Here is an 8,147-nt window from a genome sequence, read left to right as displayed (position 1 = left end):
ATTGACCGTGAGTGAAAAGTGGTGTAAGTCACAAAACGCTGCATTTCATATCTCAGTGAATATTGGTCGTACTAATTTTAAAATTTTTATGTTGGAATTATTTTTCAATGGAGATTATTTCCCTAAGCATAGGGGACCTAGGGCCCTTATAAAAAGTTAAATTTTGTATTTTTGGACTTATTACTTCAAACTTTCAATAACTTAACTCTGCAATTGATTTTGAACATTTTTGCAATTGAAAGTATACATCTAGGACCAACGGTTGCGAAAACAAAGGTCTTGCAGATTAAAACGGAATACCTTGTATAAATCAGCTACATGCGATTGAAAAGTCTTAAACTATCGATTGCTCTTCAAATTCAGTTTTCAAGTGTTAAGAGCCCAGAAAAAGATGCTGCTCAACGCTCGAAAGTGGTCGAGAATAGCCTGAAAATTACTGGACTTTGGTAATGCATTTGTAGACAAAAAGAAAAAAAAAAAGAGCTTTCAAATCCGGTGTCAGTTTCGTTTAGCGAAGTTAAAACAGAATCCCACGTTAAACCACTGGGAACCATTGACAATATCTGCGAAACCGTCTTTTCTATCTAAATTCTGGATACCGCAAAAATCACACATCAGTAGTTCACTTAGGGATTGCAATACCGGACCAAAATTGCAACACTGGTATTCGGTACTTTATAAAACGTGATACCAGTATTAGAAGTTTTTCAAAAAAGGTCAAAAATACACTGTTTCGTTGCCACATTTCATAATTTTGTTCAAAAAGTGCAATATTTATGAACCCTCCTTATGAAAATTCCTAAATATTTTCACCATTCCTACAGCTAAATAGCAAGACAGGGCAGCACACCAATTCTGATGACAACAAATTACTATTTGTTAAAAAGAAAAGCTTTCTCTCAAAATTCAGAACATTTGAGACAATTATTTTTAAAAAATGTATCGTAAAGTATTGCTGCAATTGATGGATTTAATTAATTATTCATACCACAAGTACATTCGTAATTAAACATGAAATTAACTTTTACAAAAGAACAAGTGAGTGATCAAGGAAATGGAAAAAATAAACACATGGTGTAAAAAAAAAGGAAGATTCATCACACCATTCAGTGATGAAAACTTCATTTTGTGATCCTTTTGTTACTTTTATTAATGGGGCATTCCACGGTATTTTTGACATTGTGTAGAGTCCGTAACATGACCTTTTTTTCCCATAACTTTTTAATTTACCGTTTGATTTGCAAATTATTTTAATTTGAGCTGGTGTGTTGGTAGGAAAAGTTAAAAATAAAATAATATGCTAATCAAACAGTAAATTAAAAAGTTATGGCAAAAAAGGTCACATTACGGACTCTATATAAATGTCAAAAATACCTTGGAATGCCCCTAATATGTAAGTTTGTGATTTTGAAGGCAAATCTGTATAACACTGGACTGACTTTGGTACTGTCTCATCAAAAGAGAAATGTACATTAGAAATGAAGGTAGATATCTAATAAGTTAAATTAAAAATTCACCTCAGTTTATATCGGTATTATGAAATTGCAAAATAGCGCAAAATACAAGTATTTAGTATACCAGTATTGCAGTCACTAATTTCACTCTTCAAAAACGTTTTTAAATGATAATTTGTAGGCATAATTAAATTACAAAATATCTACACTTAAATTAGACATCATATTTTTTTTTTCTAAATGTGGTACTTACTATTAATATTTCAGCTCTACTAAAATATAAGAGAAATTTTTACAGATATAAAATTTCCAATCTAGGGGGGGGGGAGAGAACCTCATATGTATTGAAATAAAATAAAGCCTGAGTTAATCAATTCCTTACCTTTGTCACTCTTATGTCTTCATAGAAAGTCATTTCGGCATCTATTAATAATTTTTTCTTATTTTTGGACCACACTTCTCATTGTTTTAAAAAAAAAACTTTCAGTCATGTTAGTTTTTTTATGCAAAATTATTTGAATTTTTTAAGTATGTGCTGATGTTAAACATTTCTTAAATGTTTTTAAAAAAACATATCACCTCAAAAGCTATTTCAAAAACAACAGCTGCTTCAAGTTTTCCAATATGCGCAAGTGTAATTTTTTTTTTTTTTTTTTTTTTTTTTTTGTGCAGCTTAAAAATATCTCCAAAATAACCAAAGGAAGAAATATTTTCCGGCACAATCTAAGACTTTTTCCATTACAAAACATAAATAAAGTTGCTACTTAAAGCCAGCAGAATGAACCTTTTGAAAATGATAAATTTCTGCTAACAATAACCAAATTTATTTACAGAAATGGAAGTACATTGTTTAGCTCAAAATATTTTGTTTCATTCCAACATACATAGTTTTACACAGTCACATGCGTGGTTTTCTTAAATTTCACTTTTGAGCTTTTTATCGACATAAAGTAGATGTAAATAAACAAGATAAACTTTTTTTTAACAGACACACATATCCAAAGTCAAAAAACATTTTATGGCACAAAAGTCGAATATTAGGCTTTAAAACACGAAACATATGAAATGCAGCAAAATACTGTGAAACATCCAAGACACATTGAAGCTGGAAACACACATCAAACATGCTAGAAGAAACCTTAGATCAAGGGGGTATGTTCAAATAGGGCAACTGCGGTAAACTGCAGTTCACCGGTGACTACCAGGTGCATTCTAATAGATCTACCAGTTAGCCTAGTGTCCAGGGGGAGGATACAAGGGAAGGGTCATACAGGTCATGACACCCCCCCCCTACACACAGCCCCCACTAAACTGTCTACAGTATTATTCATCCATCATTATTGTATGCGATTATAATTAAATAACTGCAAACAAGATGGATGGATGTACATTATCAAGTAAATATATTATTACACATTGTATTGAAATACTTTATGAATAAAACATAAGTGTTAGCCATAATCATTTAAATAATACTTCCTTTTATTACTTCTGAAATAAACAAAGTTCATCCTTATTATGCGCCTTATTCATGGCAGATTTGGTGTTTTTTATTGACACTCATCAATTTCCAAGAAAAATATCATAACCAAAACTCTGTATTTTTCAGCATGCATCCCCCCCCCCCTAAAATACTACTCTGTATCAGCAGCTTCTAGAGTCCCTATATGAAAATGGGATTCTAGGTTAACTGATCATGTATGAAAATATTCTATGGACACTCACAGTTGAAGTCAAATCAACCAATCGGCTGTTCAGTTGCTCTATTCGAACATACCCAAGATGTTTATAAATAGGACTTTCAGAGCAATATAACTCATATATTCATATAAAGCCTAAGCAGAATGGAAAAACACCTATTAAAATATCAATTAGTTGTTGAAGTACAATTTTGAAACATCTTTGGAATGTTTTGTGTTAAAATGCAGTGTACACAAATAACAGAAAAGTTTCATAGTAGCACCAGTTAAATGTATCATAAAAATGAGAGCATATGCACAAGCAGCTCAGATCTTTACACTACATTACACTATTTTACAGTAATTTAGACACAAGTTTTTCATTCAATAAACAATACCCACAGTACAATTAATTTCATAAATTGTAATATTTAGACATTTAAAGATAGTATGAATTTGCTTTTTTTTAAAAAACAAATAAACGCAAATATCTTTTTGATGGGTTTATTTTTATGATCATTAAGTCTATGAAACACTTTAATAGTCTTCTCAGTTGAAAGGAGAGGGCACTGTGAACAGGAGGTCTATACAAAAATGTATGCTTTACTAACTTTCTAAAGTGATTTAAAATAAGAAGTCTTGAAAAAAAATCTCAATAGATGACAGTACCAGTTTTACCTTTTTGTAAAACTCTCAGAGAAAGAACTATTTTGTAGTTTTGATATAGGAGCAAGTTCCTTGTTTTTTTCACAGGTGTTGTGTTAGCACCAACATCTTCAAATAAACAGCATTTCACTAACTATCAGGTAGTTAAATTTTTTTTGCTGAACTAAGAATTCTTTCTTATTGTAAGTCAAGTCAAAGGAAAACAATGGGGCACATTAACATGGGGATAGATGTGAACATTTAACATATGAATTCAATACTATCTTATTTTCATGATATTACAAATTTAAAATTTAACATGTAAACACTTAAAATTTTTTAATTTTCTAGTTGAATATTTTTTAGGAATATTCTACTTCAAAATATTTTTTGAGTAAAAGATTAGACAACAATTTTGAGGTAAATAATGGTTACCAGAAGTAAAAAGACAGAAAGTATTATTATTTTACTTAAATTACTCAATTTGAAATACATTAACTTTGTGGTAAACTAATTAATCAAAAGCAGCATATTAAAAAAAAAAAAAAATAGCTCAAATAAAACAAAATTGCTCAGATTGAAAAATTAGAATGAAGTATGTGTCACATTTGTGTGGAAACAAATGAGATCTTCAATTTTGCAAGAAGATAATATAACAATTGTTTGTACGCGTTCGCTTAGAGGGCGCTGCCACATCCCTCGCGACTGAACTTTGACCCTCCGGGGTCAGTTGGTTTCTCCTCTGAGATGAGGAAGATGTTGTTCTTGGCCGCTGATGCGGAAAATGTTTGTTACTCTTATCAATAATGTAATCATATCATATATCTAAGTTCAAATTAAATAACTTAAAAACTAATGCTCTCCCACTATTTACTGCTTCGTGAACCTTTTTGCATGGTGCCGATTACCCGGATACAGGATTTAAGTAAGGAATGCTAAAAAGAGTGCAGGTGAGAGATTTCAGGTTATCTGCATGAAAAGCATCAATTTCTGATCAAAATGAATAATTTAGAAAAAAAAAATGTGCTGCAGTTAGAGCTGGAGTCTCACGCATTATATCAAAAGTTGAGCCTTTAATTAAACAAGATCCCAATTTGAATGAAATTGACCAGTTGAATGAGCTTTACCAGTTACTGGAAGACAAAGGTAACACTCTTAAAGATCTAGACGCAGAAATTAATGCTCTAATTGTTGTGGAGAAGGACTATGAGGAGGAACTCATATCATGTGAGGAATATAACGATAGAATTCTTTCGTATAAATTTAAAATTAAGAACTGTATTCGTAGACATGGAAATAATGTAAATTCTGTAAATGAAAGCAGCTCTGCGAGTAGTGTTAGTTCGAACACGAGTACTCATACAAATATAAAATTACCGAAATTAAACATAGAAAAGTTTAATGGTGACACATGTTTTGTGGCTGGAATTTTTCAACGTTTATGAAAGCGCTATACATTTGAATCCAACGTTAAACAAATTAGAAAAGTTCAGCTACTTGAAGACTTTTTTGTCTGGCCCTGCATTCAATTGTGTTTCCGGGTTTGCTTGAATGAAAGCAATTACGATGCTTGCATAAATATATTGAAAGACAGTTATGGCAGAAAAGACTTAATAATTAACAGCCACATGAACAAACTTTTGAATTTGCAGCCAGTCAGAAGCTCCTCAAACATCCTAGGGCTCCGAAATCTTTATGATCAGTTACTAATCAATATTAGGAATTTAGATTCTTTAAATGTTGCGAGTGGCAGTTATGGTCACCTATTGAACCCTGTTATACTGAAATTATTGCCAGAGGATTTGACTCTAGAATTCCACAGAAAGCGAGCCTCTAAGGAAAATTTTAAAGTTACAGAATTAATAGATTTTATCAAAAACAAAGTCGAGTGTCAGGAAACCGCCAAGTTGATCAAAGGAGAAGAAAATATCAAAACGAGGGAAATCGCGAGCCCTCAGTACAATACTTATAAAAGTAGAAACAGTAGAACAAAAAAATATTTCGTCGTTTAACGCTACAGTAAAAATCTTTTACATTTTTTGCAACTCTGATAGCCATCCGACTTCACAATGCTTGAATTTTACGGATGAACAGAAAAGGCGAAAGACAAGGAAGAATCTTGATGCTTCAAATGCTTTAGAAATTCGCACATAGCTTCGGCGTGCCGTTCGAAGATACAGTTCTGCGAAATTGTGAAAGTACTGAACATGACAAATTGTTCTGCAGCACAACAATAAACCCTGTGTTAGTAAATACTTCGGAAAATCAAACCCTTGTGTCTACTTCACAGTGTAATGTTTCTCAGAAAAGAGTTCTGCTACAAACATGTATAGTTAATGCTACGTCAAGCTTTCGATCAAAACTAACACGCATTTTACTTGATTGCGGAAGGGAAAAAAGTTTTATTACTAAACGTTTTGCGGATGAGCTAAAATTACGCTCTGTTTTTTTGCCGCTTGAGGCAGAAGACGTCACTGGATTTATGACCAGCCAAGGCTGGTCCCTGTCGGATTCGACGGACCCCTCTCTCAAACACGTGAATGTGCTGCTTGGCGCTGACTATTTTTGGAAGCTACAATTGCTGGGGGTGATGAAGATCAGCGAAAGCCTTTTTGTGTGTCCAACGATTTTCGGTTTAACTGTGGTGGGACAAGTTGACGGTTGTTCCACTCAAACCCAGCACAATGCTCTTCATGTTAGTACGGAAGGAAAAACCGATTTTGAATTGCAATCGTTTTGGAAATTAGAGTCGATCGGCATAATAGACGAAAATGAAGAATTGTCCATAAGTGATTCGGAAATTATAGAGTCATTTAGAGAATCTCTGAAATATTCGAAGGGAAGATACGTCACAAAACTACAGTGGAAAATGGACAAAATTGATCTAAAAGATAATTTCTCCGTAGCTAGAAGGCGTTTTTTGGGGTTAAAAAATAAATTGAAAGGAGACGAAACTTGCTTAGTGAATACAAAAATATAATCACGGAACAAATTAAAAGCGGGATTGTTGAACCTTGTAAATATAAAGAAAATGGAAATAGTTATTACATGCCTCACAGGCCGGTAATAAGATCGGACAAAGAAACAACTAAAATAAGAATCGTGTTTGATGCATCATCGAAAGACAAAGATAATAAATCATTAAATTACTGTTTGATATCAGGGCCTAATTTAAATCCGAACATTCTAGATTTAATTTTGTGGTTTCGCATTCACAAGATTGCCTTCAGCGCCGATATAGAAAAGGCGTTCCATCAAATTGTAATTTCTGAGGAGGATGAAAATGTAAACAGTTCGTTAAAGGTTTTAGGAATACGTTGGGACACGGATCAAGAAAACTTGCAAGTCGATGCTAAACCACTTTTAGACTCAATAGAGAACTTAACGCCTACAAAAGGAAGCGTATTACAAATGGCGGCAAAGGTATATGATCCAGCCAGTTTTATTTCCCCTTTCGTAATTCGTATTAAAATTTTGATGCAAGAGTTATGGGAGCTTGGAATCGATTGGGATGAGAAATTGCCCTTTGATTTAGAAAATAAATTCAATCAATGGTGCTCAGAAATGCCGTGAATATTCCGCGGCTATATCCCGTAATGGATAAAATTACAAATTTTGAAGATCTTCAAATTTTCGTATTTTGCGATGCAAGTCTCAGAGGATATGGAGCAGTATCCTGTTTTAGGGATCCAGAATCTGGATCAACCTCCCTCATATTGTCGAAGAGTCGTGCATCTCCTCTAAAAAGCATGACTTTGCCACGTTTGGAGTTTATGGGTGCAATTCTATCGAGAATAGTAAAATATTTGAAGGGAGTATTTGGAGATCCAGATAGAAATATGTTTTGCTTTAGTGATTCGCAAATAGTTCTACATTGGATTATGGGATCCGTAAATAACTGGAAACCTTTCGTTGCTAATAGGGTGCGTGAAATACAGGATGTTGTTGCGCCTTCCCAGTGGGGGTTCGGCAAAAGTGAAGAAAATCCAGCTGATTTGGTGTCGCGTGAATGCAAGGCTGCACAGCTTCAGGATAACGAATTTCAGTTTCATGGACCAAAATGGATGCGAGAGGTGAATTTAAGAGACCAATCTCCAAACTTACCGTCTTACCCACATCGGACTAAAAAAAAAAAAAAGGGGGAGAACTTTCACTATTATTGTATCCTTTTTAAATGTTTTTTTAGTTTGTTTTTTCATGTATGCTTTTCGAATAGTTTATCATTTTGTTCTCATTCTATTCGCAATGTTTATGTTAAAGTTGATGATTAAGATTTTCATATGCATTCTAGAGGTAATGTGTGTTATTATAATGTTAATAATTGTCTGCTGAGCTGGAATTTTGACATTTCATTTGATGTGTATGATTT

This window comes from Uloborus diversus, chromosome 5 (genome assembly GCF_026930045.1).
Source record: "Uloborus diversus isolate 005 chromosome 5, Udiv.v.3.1, whole genome shotgun sequence".
NCBI lineage: Eukaryota > Metazoa > Arthropoda > Arachnida > Araneae > Uloboridae > Uloborus > Uloborus diversus.
This window is presented reverse-complemented; position numbering follows the sequence as displayed.